This window comes from Artemia franciscana, unplaced genomic scaffold (assembly GCF_032884065.1).
Source record: "Artemia franciscana unplaced genomic scaffold, ASM3288406v1 PGA_scaffold_39, whole genome shotgun sequence".
NCBI classification, from domain to species: domain Eukaryota; kingdom Metazoa; phylum Arthropoda; class Branchiopoda; order Anostraca; family Artemiidae; genus Artemia; species Artemia franciscana.
The window spans coordinates 47,959-65,827 of record NW_027062677.1 but is presented as its reverse complement, the minus strand read 5'-3'; the positions used below and the strand labels follow the sequence as shown (position 1 = coordinate 65,827).

General features: G+C 35.1%; 1 long non-coding RNA gene across 1 annotated transcript in view; it reads left to right on the top strand.

Annotated features, from left to right (window-relative positions):
* Positions 1-3,683: 3,683 nt before the first annotated feature.
* The window catches only part of LOC136041834 (uncharacterized), a 38,700-nt gene continuing 24,514 nt past the window's right edge, over positions 3,684-17,869 (top strand). Inside the window, exons 1-2 of the long non-coding RNA XR_010621107.1 lie at positions 3,684-3,870; positions 13,972-14,078. This is a non-coding gene — a long non-coding RNA (uncharacterized LOC136041834). The remainder of the gene's footprint in view (positions 3,871-13,971; positions 14,079-17,869) is intronic.

Sequence of the window (17,869 nt, the reverse complement as noted above, 5' to 3'; positions counted from 1 at the left end):
AACATTGAAACATATTCCATAAACAGTTCTTTTTCTCTCAATTGATTAAGCACAATCACTTCGACATGTTTATGTAGAAGGGAAGTTGTGTTGCAGCTAAGAATTATATGAGCAAAAGGAAACAGTTTGCATGTTTTCCTTCCTAATCTCCTTAACAAAGGCTTTCATGCTCCAAGTTGCACCTTTAATGGATGCCTTAGTCTCAGTTTTCAGGTAGACTGGTGGTGCTCAGGAATACAATGATAAAGTAACAGTACTATCAAGTTGGTATCATCACAAATAAATACAGTGTAGTCTTTGAACACTCAACCACTACAAGCACAATAAGCAAGTCAGCATCAGGTTTATCTTAAATAGTTCTCAGACTTTTGCCTCATAAAAATCACAGTATAGCCTACTCATGAAATAGGCTTTATTCTTTTGGCATGAAAGAAATTTTATTTTTTGGTGATCAGTCTTATTTCTTGGCTAACTTCCTGTCAATTGATGCAGCTTTGCATAAGATGAGTCATCTTTTGTTGAAGCAGCTATATCATAGCTATCAAAGAAAATCATGGCATCTGGATATTTGGATTGTTTGGATATTTGGATGAAATGTATTTCTAGGATCACTCTTAGATCTCCAAATATGTTTCTTTTTGCCCGGGGCATCCTATGAAGCAAAGAACCACTGTCTAAGACATTTAATAAAGTGAAGATGCTGTTTCCATATTCAGCCTTTCGGATACTGTTAGAAGGCACTGAAACAGCAATAAAGGCTCTATAAGGTCCTTCCATCTGAACAAATGTTCCTTAAGACATTTCCCTACCATTTCATCAAGAATCTTTTTCCATACTTCCACTGCTTTATAGATGTTCATGTTTTTTGCCGGAGTCAAGCCAGTAGCAAGGCTTCAAAGCAACAGCAGATCACCCTCAAAAGGAGACAACATTAAAACTTAAAACAAACAGAAATTACTTTGTATATGAAAGGGGCTGCCCCTCATCAACGCCCCGCTCTTTATGCTAAAGTTTGACTCTTGACTCTTACGCTAAAGTTTTTTACTGTTTTAAAACGAAGAGTTGAGAGAAAGAGTCAAACTTTAGCATAAAGAGCGGGGCGCTGATGAGGAGGCAGCCCCTTTCATATACAAAGTAATTTCAGTTTGTTTTAAGTTTTAATGTTGCTCCTTACTTTCAGTTAAAAAAACTTGTTTTTTTTTATTTCATTATTATTATAAACCTATCAGTTTTAAGAAAAGAGCAAACTATTGAGTCTGAAGCCACTTTACATAGCTTTACACTAACATAACTGGGCTAGTGGGCTCAGGTGCTATAAACCATGATGATGGATTCCAGATATAAATGTTTTGTTGATATCAATAGATTTTTTGGTTGGATTCAATTGTCACTTTGCTAATGTTCTTGACTGCTGAAGGAATTGATTCTATACTCTCAAATGTATTAAGATAAAATTGGCTATACAGAGCTTGAAAGGAATCATTATAACTTGTGTATTTCTAGGAACTCTGTGCTTCCACTCACCTCTGTAAAATGGGTACTAAATACTATAGTAAATCTAAATTAATTTTAAATGTTACCTTGAACAAATTGCAATAGTTTTGATTTTGGTGTTTTCAAATTAGAAAAAAAAATCTTCTTAATGTATAAAAATCAGCCAAATCTGTTGAGGCGAAATTGAAGCTCTTCCATCTTTTCCTCTACAATTACAACTTAAAAGAAAATTAATTTGTACTTCTAAAAAGTTGATGACAAAAAATATGGTACATAGATTATGAATACAGACTCAGTTCTATGTTTTTACCATCCCTGAGTGTTTCCCCTACATAAATACACACACACATACATGTGCGCTCAGGATAAATTGTGCATTAATACATATTGGATATTACACAAAGTCAGATCTATACAGAGAAAATATCCACTTTTTATGCGAAAATGCTAGGAAAAAGATGTGTCCTAGTGTCTCACATATCCCCCCCCAAAAAAACACAATCATATGGTTTTGCACACATTTCAAAAATATCTGGAATCTGCAATGCTCTTCAACTCTCTTGGTCATATTCATTAGTTGCAGTAACCAACACAGAGTCTTGTATTCCAGGGTAGCAGACAGGCTTCAAAGACACTCAAATAGTTATTTATTTTGTTGAATAGTTGTCTCCTTTTGAGGGTGATCTGCTGTTGCTTTGAAGCCTTGCTACTGGCTTGACTCCTGCAAAAAATATGAACATCTACAAAGCAGTGTAAGTATGGAAAAAGATTCTTGATGGAATGGTAGGGAAATGTCTTAAGGAGCATTTGTTCAGATGGAAGGACCTTATAGAGCCTTTATTGCTGTTTCAGTGCCTTCTAACAGTATCCAAAAGGCCGAAGATGGAAACAGCATCTTCACTTTATTAAATATCTTAGACAGTGGTTGTTTGCTTCATAGGATGCCCTGGGCAAAGAAAGAAACATATTTGGAGATCTAAGAGTGATCCTAGAAATACATTTCATCCAAATATCCAAACAATCCAAATATCCAGATGCCATGATTGTCTTTGATAGCTATGATATAGCTGCTTCAACAAAAGATGACTCATCTTATGCAAAGCTGCATCAATTGACAGGAAGTTAGCCAAGAAATGAGACTGCCCACCAAAAAATTAAAATTTCTTTCATGCCAAAAGAATAAAGCCTGTTTCATGAGTTGGCTATACTGTGATTTTTTATGAGGCAAAAGTCTAGGAACTATTCAAGATAAACCTGATGCTGACTTGCTTATTGTGCTTGTAGTGGTTGAGTGTTCAAAGACTACACTGTATTTATTTGTGATGATACCAACTTGTTAGTGCTGTTACTTTATTATTGTATTCCTGAGCACCACCAGTCTACCTGAAAACTGAGACTAAGGCATCCATTAAAGGTGCAACTTGGAGCATCAAAGCCTTTGTTAAGGAGATTGGGAAGGAAACATGCAAACTGTTTCCTTTTGATCATGCAATTCTTAGCTGCAACACAACTTCCCTTCTACATAAACATGTCAAAGTGATTGTGCTTAATCAATTGAGAGAAGAAGAACAGTTTATGGAATATGTTTTAATGTTTTTTCGAGTTGATGTTTTGAAAGAAGAGGTTAAAGCAACTGGAGAGGTTGCACTTTGTATGTTTTACATGTAAAGCATACTGACAATCTTGACAGTTGCCAACACTGAGTCTTTCAGCACAAACTAGCAACATCTACAACTCCCGCCTATTCCAAAGAACTACTCCCTATTTCAGAATCAGTGAAATTTCACTGTTTCCAAATTTATCTTGAAGTATTAGATTAGATTGGGCTTTAGAGCCCTGTCCTTGATGAGAAGGGGGGTTGGAGACTCCAGAACAGCAGGAAATTAACACGGACACAACTTTTTTGCAGTAGCCACCAACCTTTTTTCTGTATGAATTCAACTTTGCTTAATGTTACTCTCAGGCCTATATCAACGCTCGATTTAGAGATGGGGGGACTGAAAGGAAAATTTAAAACAAAATCAAAGTGCATGTTTGTGATTTTAAGTGCCAGATTTACCTATTACTGACTTTATACAGGCAAATTAAGTTGTTATAAAAAGTTGTCATTTTAGAAGAAAAGATGCATGGTTGTACGATTCGCCTGATTTTTTTATGTGTTGGGGATAAAAAAAAAATTTGGTCAAAAAAGTACCAAAATCAAAACTGTTGCAATTTGTTTGAGGTTAAACCATAGATTGACTGTACTAATATCCAAGTATTGTTATAGGTTTTGTAAGCAGTACTATCTCTTCAGATATTGTAATATAGACTTGCCCCAAATTCCAAATATGGCTGAAATCATCACCCTTTCTGAGACTTGTGTTATCAAAATTGGTAAGTTTTCCAAATAAATTTTTCCAATTAAATCCAATTAAATTTTTATTGGCACTTGGTATTAACAAATTCAGAAAAATTTTTAAATCCTAATGAAATTTGATATTTAGAAGGATATTTTGTCTCAGAGATATTATTTTAAGTCTCAACTGGATCCAGTGACATTGGGGGAGTGGGAAAGGGAAACCTTAAATCTTGGAAAACGCTTAAAAGTGGAGGGATTGGGATGAAAAATGGTTGGAAAAATAAGCACATGTCCTAGATAGATGATTGACATAACCAGAACGGATCCGCTATCATTGGGGGAGTTAGGGGAAGGGTTAAATCTGAAAAATTAGAACAAATGAGGTATTTTTCACTTACAAAGGAGTGATCAGAAAAAATGAGGTATTTTTAACTTACAAAGGAGTGATCGAATCTTAATGAAATTTCATATTAAGAAGGACCTCTTAACTCAGATCTCTTATATTAAATCCTGACCGGATCCAGTTTCATTGGAGGGAGTTGTGGTGGGGGGCAGAAATCTTGAAAAAGGCTTAGAGTGGATGGATCAGGATGAAACTTGGTGAAAGAAATAAGCACAAATCCTAAATACTGGAATGATTTGAACTGGAATGGATCCACTCTCATTGGGGGAGTTGGGGAGGGTTAATTCTGAAAAATTAGAAAAAATGAGGTATTTTTAATTAATGAAGGAGTGATCAGATCGTAATAAAATTTCATATTTAGAAGTACCTTGTAACTCAGATCTTTTGTTTTAATTCTTGACTGGATCCAGTGTTGTTGGGGGGGGGGCGGTTATCTTGGAAAATGCTTAGAGTGGAGATATCAGGATGAAATTTGGTGGCAGAATAAGCACAAGTTCAAGATACATTAATGACACAACTGGATCGAATCTACTCTCTTTGGAGAAGTTGGGGGGGGGGGGGTAATTGAAAAAAATTAGAAAATGTGAGGCATTTGTAACTTACAAACAGGAGATCAGATGTTAATGAAATTTGATTTTTAGATGAATCTTGTGCTTCAGAGCTGTTATTTTAAATCACGACTAGATCTGGTGCCATTGGGGGGAGCTGTAGGGGGAAACTGGAAATCTTGGAAAATGTGAAAATTGACGTTTTTTTATCTTACAAATGGGTGCTCGAAATTTAATGAAACTTGATATACGGAAAGATCATATATCTCCATTTCCAAATCGATTTCCATTTCTCCATTTCCAGATTCTCCATTTCCATTTCAAATCGGATCCGGGGACATACGGGGTTGGAGGGGGGAAACAGAAATATTGGAAACTGGACATCTTGGAAAACAGTTGAGTGGAGAGATCGGGATTAAATTTGATGGGAAGAATAAGCACAAGTTCAAGATACATGATTGACATAATTGGAAGGAATCCGCTCTCCGTTCCTTGTAAGGGGGGGGGGGTGTTAATTCGGAAAAATTAGAAAAATTGAGGTATTTTTAACTTAAGAACGGGTGACCAGATCTTAATAAAATTTGATATTTAGAAGGAACTCATGTCTCAGAGCTCTTATTTTAAATATCGACCAGAGTTGGCGACATTTGGGGGAGTTGGAGGGCGAAAGCAAAAACCTTGGAAAACGCTTAGAGTGGAAAAATCGGCATGAAACTTGATGGGTAGAAAAAAAAATGTCGTACATACGTGATTGAGATAACTGGACTGGACCCGCTCTCTCTGGGGAAGTTAGGGGGGTCCAGTGCTTTGGCAAGTTTTGTGCTTCTGGATGTGCTAGGACAATGAAAATTGGTAGGAATGTCAGGGACTTGCATAAAGTGACTTGATAAAGTTGTTTTACTCGATTCGATCATATAGGGGGGGGGGGGAGGGTCGAAAGGAGAAGAAAATTAGAAAAAAGAGGTATTTAACTTGCGAGTGGGTAATTGGATCTTAATGAATTTTTATATTTAGAAGGACTTCGTGTCTCAAAGCTCTTATTTTAAATCCCAACCGGCATTAAGCCTCTGATTTTCCTTTTAAATCAATTTATTGATTCTTAGAATTTTGCTAGAGCTCATGCCGTATGATCTCTTGGCTCTTCCGACCTCGTCACAAGTGCCATATGAGCTCTTAGCTCTTGTTTGTTTTGTTTGTTTTTTTAACGAAAAAAAAGAAAGCTCATTTACAATAGTAAAAAAGAAATAAAAACTTACCTCTTTAAATATTCTTGGATCTGCCACCAAAGAGTTAAGGGGGATATAAAAGTAGTTAATTAGTGGCTTAAAACAGATTTAAAGGGTTAAAGGATTGGTTAATTAAGTTATTTAATTAAGTTAAGTTAATTAATTTAATTAAGTTAATTAAGTTAGTTAATTAAGTTAATTAATTAAGTTAATTAAGTTAAAGAAGTAGTTAATCAGTGGCTTAAAACAGATTTAAAGGGTTAAAGAATTTTCTTTCAGTCCTCTCTGTGTGCAGTAATGATAGAAAATAAAGCAACATTATAGTACCATCAAGGTGGAAGCTGTTATATGGCTGCCAGAATTTTGTCTGATGGGCCAATTTTAGTCTTTTGTCTTCACTGTATTACTGTGTTGTTCAAAAGTGTCTTTAGACGGTGTCCAACTTTTTTGATAGTGTTGGAGGCGATTGCCCATAGTTAAGGTCATAAGGCTTCAATGTTATATTATTATTAGTTTTTACCAGAGGCATTTCATGTGGTATAAACTTTTCATGAGGCTCTTTCATTTCGAAATTGGAAGTCATATTGCCCTTAGTAAGAATCAAAAGTGTTTGGAGGGCACCCCCCCCCTCCTCAACACACACACACCTTTTTTTCCCAAAACGTATCCAATCAAAATTTTGAAATAGTCAATTTGTTCAAAATCATCCAAAGATCAGATGACGAAACGTTTGGGGTCAACACAACCCTCCAAAGTCTGGGGGAAAGTATTTTAAGTTATTCCCCAGGAGTATATATTGTTTTTAAGGAAGGGGTGGTTGTATAGAATTTGGGCTCGTTTGATTGGAAATTGAACTTTTAGTTCCCTTTTCAAGGGCTTCAGAGTGACTTACCCATTTTATCAGACATGTAACCTATCATATAACAATGCCTCTGGGGAACATGAAACCCCCTTGAATCGTTGGGCAATGAATATGAGTGGTGCCCTAGGGGAATATAAGGTTTTATACAAGGAGTGGTTGTATAAAATTTGGATTAGCCTCATTTCTTAGAAATGGAAAGTTCTAATTCGCATTCTAGGAATAAAAAGCAATTAGAGTGTAATTAGCTCATCCCACGTATTCTTTTTGAAAAAATGTTGAGAAACTTAAAAATTTTAGCACATGATTATGAATGGAAATTTATCTTAAAGAACTCTATAAAAGAAGTTAAGTTTTTAAACAAAAGTAAAGACAGGAGTAAATAATTATTAAAGAATAAATAAAAAACAAAACGAACAAGAGTTAAATAATCAATCATAGCAAACAAACATAAAACAGGTACTAATATAAATTAATAAATAAATCTGAAAACGAGTAAAACTTAAATAAAATATGCCAATCAACCTTAGAACAGACAATAATCGCTACAAATAAGTGTCTACTCACTACCCCCTTCCCTAATGTTAAACGTCTAAAGCCTACTGTGTTATTGGTGCTTTACTGAAAACTATATGTCTTGAAAAGTCATGGAAAGAACTAATAAAATTAAACTGGACATTTGATATGTAATGATATTGATTGCAGAAAACTCATCATTTCAAGATTTTATTTCGGTTTTATTCTTATTTTCGATGTCTTAATAAGAACAAAAAGAAAATTTTTAATATATTTCGTTTTCAGTAAAGTGCAATAATGCAGTAGGCTTTACACTTTTACAGTTAGGGAAGGGGGGAATAGCAAAACTCTTGTTTGTAGTGATATATATATATATATATTATATATATATATATATCTTCTATATATATAAAAATAAGTTGTCTGTCTGTCTGTGGATCAGGTGACGTCATGTTTCTGTGTTGACTGACGTCATGAAGTTAGTTGTTGTCATTTTTGCTTTGACTGTGACGTCATTCAAGATATTTAAGACATATGTTCACGTAGAAATCTATTAATGTTTAAGTTTACAATGACTGATGAACTTACCATGGCAAAAGCCGATGAAGATGCTCAAAGAGTCTATGCCAAAAAACTTGCTGCTGATAGAGATAGTCAGAAAAGAAAGCGTGCCGAGGAATCAAAACAACAGCAAAGAAACAGGCTTGAGGCTGATAGAGAAAGAAAGAACAGAAAGCGTGCCGAGGAATCAAAAGAACAGCGAGGAAACAGGCTTGAGGCTGATAGAGAAAGAAAGAACAGAAAGCGTGCCGAGGAATCAAAAGAACAGCAAGGAAACAGGCTTGAGGCTGATAGAAAGTAAGAAAAGAAAGCGTGCCGAGGAATCAGAGTAACCTGAAAGTTATCGCCTGGCATTCAGGTACAGCCCAGTCGATGATTATAGCTTGAGTAGATGTGTTCAAATCGGGACAATTTCTAAAATTTGTCCCTATTGCAAGGCCTAGAAATTCAATGGTGAAACAATGGGAATGTGTTGCGCCTCAGGAAAAGTTAAACTTCCTCTATTGGCTGCACCACCAGAGCCATTGAAGACGAATGAATGCTTGCCTTAAAAATTCTAATTTATGGGCACACGTAAAAATATTAAAATTAACTACAAATATACGTGTCCGATTGCAAAACGATGACTCTGGTCAAACATTTTCAGATCAATTGCTGACAATTGGAAACGGAAAGCTCCCAGTAGACTCAATTTCAGGACGTATACAACTACCTGCTGATTTCTGTAATTTAGTGACGTCCAAAAATGAATTGATTGAAAAAGTATTTCCGAATATTCTAAAAAATTATAAAAATAACAAATGGCTAAGTGAAAGAGCGATTCTCGCACCCAAAAATATAGACGTCCACGAAATCAACAATATTGTTTTGACCAAGATTCGAGACCAGGCAGTCCTTTACAAGTCAGTCGACACAGTTTTGGAACCAAATGAAGCGGTTAATTATCCATCTGAATTTTTAAATTCCATAGATCTTTCAGGGTTTCCACCACACGTGCTACAACTAAAAATAGGCGTACCAATAATACTTTTAAGAAATATAAACCCACCAAAGCTTTGCAATGGCACTCGACTTGCCGTAAAAAAAACAATGGAAAACCTAATAGAGGCCACAATCTTGACAGGGCCTTTTGAGGGTGAGGCTGTTCTTATTCCTCGCATTCCCATGATTCTAACGGATCTGCCTTTTCAATTTAAAAGATTGCAATTCCCAATTCGATTAGCATTTGCAATCACCATTAACAAAGCTCAAGGTCAATCATTAGAAAAATGTGGTATAGATCTTAATACTGATTGTTTTTCCCATGGACAATTGTACGTTGCATGTTCGAGGGTCGGTAAACCTGACAATCTATTTATATGCAGCGACAATTGGACAGCGAAGAATGTTGTATATTCGCAAGTTTTACGCAGTTAATTTGTATTGTATCTATCTATCTATCTATCTATATAAAAACGAGTTGTGTGTATGCATGTTTGTTTGTTTGTAAAAAGAGCGTTTGCATATGATGTCATTATTAGTACATACGGCTTTGTATATGCAGAGACAATGGGAAAGCCAAGAATGTTGTATATTCGCAATTTTTACGTAGTTTAACTCCTGCAGACGAAATGAATGCTTGCCTAAAAAATTCTAATTTATGGGCACACGTAAAAATATTAAAATTAACTACAAATATGCGTGTCCGATTGCAAAACGATGACTCTGGTCAAACAGTAGACTCAATTTCAGGACGTATACAACTACCTGCTGATTTCTGTAATTTAGTGACGTCCAAAAATGAATTGATTGAAAAAGTATTTCCGAATATTCTAAAAAATTATAAAAATAATAAATGGCTAAGTGAAAGAGCGATTCTCGCACCCAAAAATATAGACGTCCACGAAATCAACAATATTGTTTTGACCAAGATTCGAGACCAGGCAGTCCTTTACAAGTCAGTCGACACCGTTTTGGAACCAAATGAAGCGGTTAATTATCCATCTGAATTTTTAAATTCTATAGATCTTTCAGGGTTTCCACCACACGTGCTACAACTAAAAATAGGCGTACCAATAATACTTTTGAGAAATATCAACCCACCAAAGCTTTGCAATGGCACGCGACTTGCCGTAAAAAAAAAACAATGGAAAACCTAATAGAGGCCACAATCTTGACAGGGCCTTTTGAGAGTGAGGCTGTTCTTATTCCTCGCATTCCCATGATTCCAACGGATCTGCCTTTTCAATTTAAAAGATTGCAATTCCCAATTCGATTAGCATTTGCAATCACCATTAACAAAGCTCAAGGTCAATCATTAGAAAAATGTGGTATAGATCTTAATACTGATTGTTTTTCCCATGGACAATTGTGCGTTGCATGTTCGAGGGTCGGTAAACCTGACAATCTATTTATATGCAGCGACAATTGGACAGCGAAAAATGTTGTATATTCGCAAGTTTTACGCAGTTAATTTGTATTGTATCTACCTATCTATCTATCTATATAAAAACGAGTTGTGTGTATGCATGTTTGTTTGTTTGTAAAAAGAGCGTTTGCATATGACGTCATTATTAGTACATACGGCTTTGTATATGCACAGACAATGGGAAAGCCAAGAATGTTGTATATTCGCAATTTTTACGTAGTTTAACTCCTGCAGACGAAATGAATGCTTGCCTGAAAAATGTTTACTTTTGAGCCGGGTCACTCCTTACTACAGTTCATTACCACAAACTGTTTGATATATATATATATATATATATATATATATATATATATATATATATATATATATATATATATATATATATATATATATATATATATATATATATATATATATATATATATATATATATATAAATAAGTTGTCTGTGGATGTGTCTGTCAGGTGACGTCATGTTTGTGTGTTGACTGACGTCATGAAGTTAGTTGTCGTCATTTTTGTTATGACGGTGACGTCACTAAAGATATTTAAGACATGCCTTCTGGTAGAAATCTATTAATGTGTAACTTTAAAATGACCGATGAACTTATCCATCTGAACAAATGTTCCTTAAGACATTTCCCTACCATTTCATCAAGAATCTTTTTCCATACTTCCACTGCTTTATAGATGTTCATGTTTTTTGCCGGAGTCAAGCCAGTAGCAAGGCTTCAAAGCAACAGCAGATCACCCTCAAAAGGAGACAACATTAAAACTTAAAACAAACAGAAATTACTTTGTATATGAAAGGGGCTGCCTCCTCATCAACGCCCCGCTCTTTATGCTAAAGTTTGACTCTTGACTCTTACGCTAAAGTTTTTTACTGTTTTAAAACGAAGAGTTGAGAGAAAGAGTCAAACTTTAGCATAAAGAGCGGGGCGCTGATGAGGAGGCAGCCCCTTTCATATACAAAGTAATTTCTGTTTGTTTTAAGTTTTAATGTTGCTCCTTACTTTCAGTTAAAAAAACTTGTTTTTTTTTATTTCATTATTATTATAAACCTATCAGTTTTAAGAAAAGAGCAAACTATTGAGTCTGAAGCCACTTTACATAGCTTTACACTAACATAACTGGGCTTAGTGGGCTCAGGTGCTATAAACCATGATGATGGATTCCAGATATAAATGTTTTGTTGATATCAATAGATTTTTTGGTTGGATTCAATTGTCACTTTGCTAATGTTCTTGACTGCTGAAGGAATTGATTCTATACTCTCAAATGTATTAAGATAAAATTGGCTATACAGAGCTTGAAAGGAATCATTATAACTTGTGTATTTCTAGGAACTCTGTGCTTCCACTCACCTCTGTAAAATGGGTACTAAATACTATAGTAAATCTAAATTAATTTTAAATGTTACCTTGAACAAATTGCATTAGTTTTGATTTTGGTGTTTTCAAATTAGAAAAAAAAATCTTCTTAATGTATAAAAATCAGCCAAATCTGTTGAGGCGAAATTGAAGCTCTTCCATCTTTTCCTCTACAATTACAACTTAAAAGAAAATTAATTTGTGCTTCTAAAAAGTTGATGACAAAAAATATGGTACATAGATTATGAATACAGACTCAGTTCTGTGTTTTTACCATCCCTGAGTGTTTCCCCTACATAAATACACACACACATACATGTGCGCTCAGGATAAATTGTGCATTAATGCATATTGGATATTACACAAAGTCAGATCTATACAGAGAAAATATCCACTTTTTATGCGAAAATGCTAGGAAAAAGATGTGTCCTAGTGTCTCACATATCCCCCCCCCCCAAAAAAAAAAAACACAATCATATGGTTTTGCACACATTTCAAAAATTTCTGGAATCTGCAATGCTCTTCAACACTCTTGGTCATATTCATTAGTTGCAGTAACCAACACAGAGTCTTGTATTCCAGGGTAGCAGACAGGCTTCAAAGACACTCAAATAGTTATTTATTTTGTTGAATAGTTGTCTCCTTTTGAGGGTGATCTGTTGTTGCTTTGAAGCCTTGCTACTGGCTTGACTCCTGCAAAAAACATGAACATCTACAAAGCATTGGAAGTATGGAAAAAGATTCTTGATGGAATGGTAGGGAAATGTCTTAAGGAACATTTGTTCAGATGGAAGGACCTTATAGAGCCTTTATTGCTGTTTCAGTGCCTTCTAACAGTATCCAAAAGGCCGAAGATGGAAACAGCATCTTCACTTTATTAAATATCTTAGACAGTGGTTGTTTGCTTCATAGGATGCCCTGGGCAAAGAAAGAAACATATTTGGAGATCTAAGAGTGATCCTAGAAATACATTTCATCCAAATATCCAAACAATCCAAATATCCAGATGCCATGATTGTCTTTGATAGCTATGATATAGCTGCTTCAACAAAAGATGACTCATCTTATGCAAAGCTGCATCAATTGACAGGAAGTTAGCCAAGAAATGAGACTGACCACCAAAAAATTAAAATTTCTTTCATGCCAAAAGAATAAAGCCTGTTTCATGAGTTGGCTATACTGTGATTTTTTATGAGGCAAAAGTCTGGGAACTATTCAAGATAAACCTGATGCTGACTTGCTTATTGTGCTTGTAGTGGTTGAGTGTTCAAAGACTACACTGTATTTATTTGTGATGATACCAACTTGTTAGTGCTGTTACTTTATCATTGTATTCCTGAGCACCACCAGTCTACCTGAAAACTGAGACTAAGGCATCCATTAAAGGTGCAACTTGGAGCATCAAAGCCTTTGTTAAGGAGATTGGGAAGGAAATCATGCAAACTGTTTCCTTTTGATCATGCAATTCTTAGCTGCAACACAACTTCCCTTCTACATAAACATGTCAAAGTGATTGTGCTTAATCAATTGAGAGAAGAAGAACAGTTTATGGAATATGTTTTAATGTTTTTTCGAGTTGATGTTTTGAAAGAAGAGGTTAAAGCAACTGGAGAGGTTGCACTTTGTATGTTTTACATGTAAAGCATACTGACAATCTTGACAGTTGCCAACACTGAGTCTTTCAGCAGAAACTAGCAACATCTACAACTCCCGCCTATTCCAAAGAACTGCTCCCTATTTCAGAATCAGTGAAATTTCACTGTTTCCAAATTTATCTTGAAGTATTAGATTAGATTGGGCTTTAGAGCCCTGTCCTTGATGAGAAGGGGGGTTGGAGACTCCAGAACAGCAGGAAACTAACACGGACACAACTTTTTTGCAGTAGCCACCAACCTTTTTTCTGTATGAATTCAACTTTGCTTAATGTTACTCTCAGGCCTATATCAACGCTCGATTTAGCGATGGGGGGACTGAAAGGAAAATTTAAAACAAAATCAAAGTGCATGTTTGTGATTTTAAGTGCCAGATTTACCTATTACTGACTTTATACAGGCAAATTAAGTTGTTATAAAAAGTTGTCATTTTAGAAGAAAAGATGCAAAATGGTTGTGCGATTCACCTGATTTTTTTATGTGTTGGGGATAAAAAAAAAAATTTGGTCAAAAAAGTACCAAAATCAAAACTGTTGCAATTTGTTTGAGGTTAAACCATAGATTGACTGTACTAATATCCAAGTATTGTTATAGGTTTTGTAAGCAGTACTATCTCTTCAGATATTGTAATATAGACTTGCCCCAAATTCCAAATATGGCTGAAATCATCACCCTTTCTGAGACTTGTGTTATCAAAATTGGTAAGTTTTCCAAATAAATTTTTCCAATTAAATCCAATTAAATTTTTATTGGCACTTGGTATTAACAAATTCAGAAAAATTGAAAAAATGAGGTATTTTTATCTTACAAATGGGTGATCAGATCCTAATGAAATTTGATATTTAGAAGGATATTGTGTCTCAGAGATATTATTTTAAATCTCAACCAGATCCAGTGACACTGGGGGAGTGGGAAAGGGAAACCTTAAATCTTGGAAAACGCTTAAAAGTGGAAGGATTGGGATGAAAAATGGTTGGAAAAATAAGCACATGTCCTAGATAAATGATTGACATAACCAGAACGGATCCGCTATCATTGGGGGAGTTAGGGGAAGGGTTAATTCTGAAAAATTAGAACAAATGAGGTATTTTTCACTTACAAAGGAGTGATCAGAAAAAATGAGGTATTTTTAACTTACAAAGGAGTGATCGAATCTTAATGAAATTTCATATTAAGAAGGACCTCTTAACTCAGATCTCTTATATTAAATCCTGACCGGATCCAGTTTCATTGGAGGGAGTTGTGGTGGGGGGCAGAAATCTTGGAAAAGGCTTAGAGTGGATGGATCAGGATGAAACTTGGTGGAAGAAATAAGCACAAATCCTAAATACTGGAATGATTTGAACTGGAATGGATCCACTCTCATTGGGGGAGTTGGGGAGGTTTAATTCTCAAAAATTAGAAAAAATGAGGTATTTTTAATTTATGAAGGAGTGATCAGATCGTAATAAAATTTCATATTTAGAAGTACCTTGTAACTCAGATCTCTCGTTTTAATTCTTGACTGGATCCAGTGTTGTTGGGGGGGGGGGGGGCGGTTATCTTGGAAAATGCTTAGAGTGGAGATATCAGGATGAAATTTGGTGGCAGAATAAGCACAAGTTCAAGATACATTAATGACACAACTGGATCGAATCTACTCTCTTTGGAGAAGTTGGGGGGGGGGGGGTAATTGAAAAAAAATAGAAAATGTGAGGCATTTGTAACTTACAAACAGGAGATCAGATGTTAATGAAATTTGATTTTTAGATGAATCTTGTACTTCAGAGCTGTTATTTTAAATCACGACTAGATCTGGTGTCATTGGGGGGAGCTGTAGGGGGAAACTGGAAATCTTGGAAAATGTGAAAATTGACGTTTCTTTATCTTACAAATGGGTGCTCGAAATTTAATGAAACTTGATATACGGAAAGATCATATATCCCCATTTTCAAATCGATTTCCATTTCTCTATTTCCATTTCTCCATTTCCAGATTCTCCATTTCCATTTCAAATCGGATCCGGGGACATACGGGATTGGAGGGGGGAAACAGAAATATTGGAAACTGGACATCTTGGAAAACAGTTGAGTGGAGAGATCGGGATGAAATTTGATGAGAAGAATAAGCACAAGTTCAAGATATATGATTGACGTAATTGGAAGGAATCCGCTCTCCGTTTTTTGTAAGGGGGGGTGTTAATTCGGAAAAATTAGAAAAATTGAGGTATTTTTAACTTAAGAACGGGTGACCAGATCTTAATAAAATTTGATATTTAGAAGGAACTCATGTCTCAGAGCTCTTATTTTAAATATCGACCAGAGTTGGCGACATTTGGGGGAGTTGGAGGGCGAAAGCAAAAACCTTGGAAAACGGTTAGAGTGGAAAAATCGGCATGAAACTTGGTATGTAGAAAAAGAAAATGTCGTAGATACGTGATTGAGGTAACTGGACTGGACCCGCTCTCTCTCTGGGGAAGTTAGGGGGGTCCAGTGCTTTGGCAAGTTTTGTGCTTCTGGATGTGCTAGGACAATGAAAATTGGTAGGAATGTCAGGGACTTGCACAAAGTGACTTGATAAAGTTGTTTTACTCGATTCGATCATATAGGGGGGGGGAGGGTCGAAAGGAGAAGAAAATTAGAAAAAAGAGGTATTTAACTTGCGAGTGGGTAATTGGATCTTAATGAATTTTGATATTTAGAAGGACTTCGTGTCTCAGAGCTCTTATTTTAAATCCCAACCGGCATTAAGCCTCTGATTTTCCTTTTAAATCAATTTATTGATTCTTAGAATTTTGCTAGAGCTCATGCCGTATGATCTCTTGGCTCTTCCGACCTCGTCACAAGTGCCATATGAGCTCTTAGCTCTTGTTTTTTTTTGTTTGTTTTTTTAACGAAAAAAAAGGAAAGCTCATTTACAATAGTTCAAAAGAAATAAAAAGTTACCTCTTTAAATATTCTTGGATCTGCCACCAAAGAGTTAAGGGGGATATAAAAGTAGTTAATTAGTGGCTTAAAACAGATTTAAAGGGTTAAAGGATTGGTTAATTAAGTTATTTAATTAAGTTAAGTTAATTAATTTAATTAAGTTAATTAAGTTAGTTAATTAAGTTAAAGAAGTAGTTAATTAGTGGCTTAAAACAGATTTAAAGGGTTAAAGAATTTTCTTTCAGTCCTCTCTGTGTGCAGTAATGATAGAAAATAAAACAACATTATAGTACCATCAAGGTGGAAGCTGTTATATGGCTGCCAGAATTTTGTCTGATGGGCCAATTTTAGTCTCTTGTCTTCACTGTATTACTGTGTTGTTCAAAAGTGTCTTTAGACGGTGTCCAACTTTTTTGATAGTGTTGGAGGCGATTGCCCATAGTTAAGGTCATAAGGCTTCAATGTTATATTATTATTAGTTTTTACCAGATGCATTTCATGTGGTATAAACTTTTCATGAGGCTCTTTCATTTCGAAATTGGAAGTCATATTGCCCTTAGTAAGAATCAAAAGTGTTTGGAGGGCAACACCCCCTCCTCAACACACACACACCTTTTTTTCCCAAAACGTATCTAATCAAAATTTTGAAATAGTCAATTTGTTCAAAATCATCCAAAGATCAGATGACGAAACGTTTGGGGTCAACACAACCCTCCAAAGTCTGGGGGAAAGTATTTTAAGTTATTCCCCAGGAGTATATATTGTTTTTAAGGAAGGGGTGGTTGTATAGAATTTGGACTCGTTTGATTGGAAATTGAACTTTTAGTTCCCTTTTCAAGGGCTTCAGAGTGACTTAACCATTTTATCAGACATGTAACCTATCATATAACAATGCCTCTGGGGAACATGAAACCCCCTTGAATCGTTGGGCAATGAATATGAGTGGTGCCCTAGGGGAATATAAGGTTTTATACAAGGAGTGGTTGTATAAAATTTGGATTAGCCTCATTTCTTAGAAATGGAAAGTTCTAATTCGCATTCTAGGAATAAAAAGCAATTAGAGTGTAATTAGCTCACCCCACGTACTCTTTTTGAAAAAATGTTGAGAAACTTAAAAATTTTAGCACATTAGTATGAATGGAAATTTATCTTAAAGAACTCTATAAAAGAAGTTGAGTTTTTAAACAAAAGTAAAGACAGGAGTAAATAATTATTAAAGAATAAATAAAAAACAAAACGAACAAGAGTTAAATAATCAATCATAGCAAACAAACATAAAACAGGTACTAATATAAATTAATAAATAAATCTGAAAACGAGAAAAACTTAAATAAAATATGCCAATCAAGCTTAGAACAGACAATAATCGCTACAAATAAGTGTCTACTCACTACCCCCTTCCCTAATGTTAAACGTCTAAAGCCTACTGTGTTATTGGTGCTTTACTGAAAACTATATGTCTTGAAAAGTCATGGAAAAAACTAATAAAATTAAACTGGACATTTGATATGTAATGATATTGATTGCAGAAAACTCATCATTTCAAGATTTTATTTCGGTTTTATTCTTATTTTCGATGTCTTAAT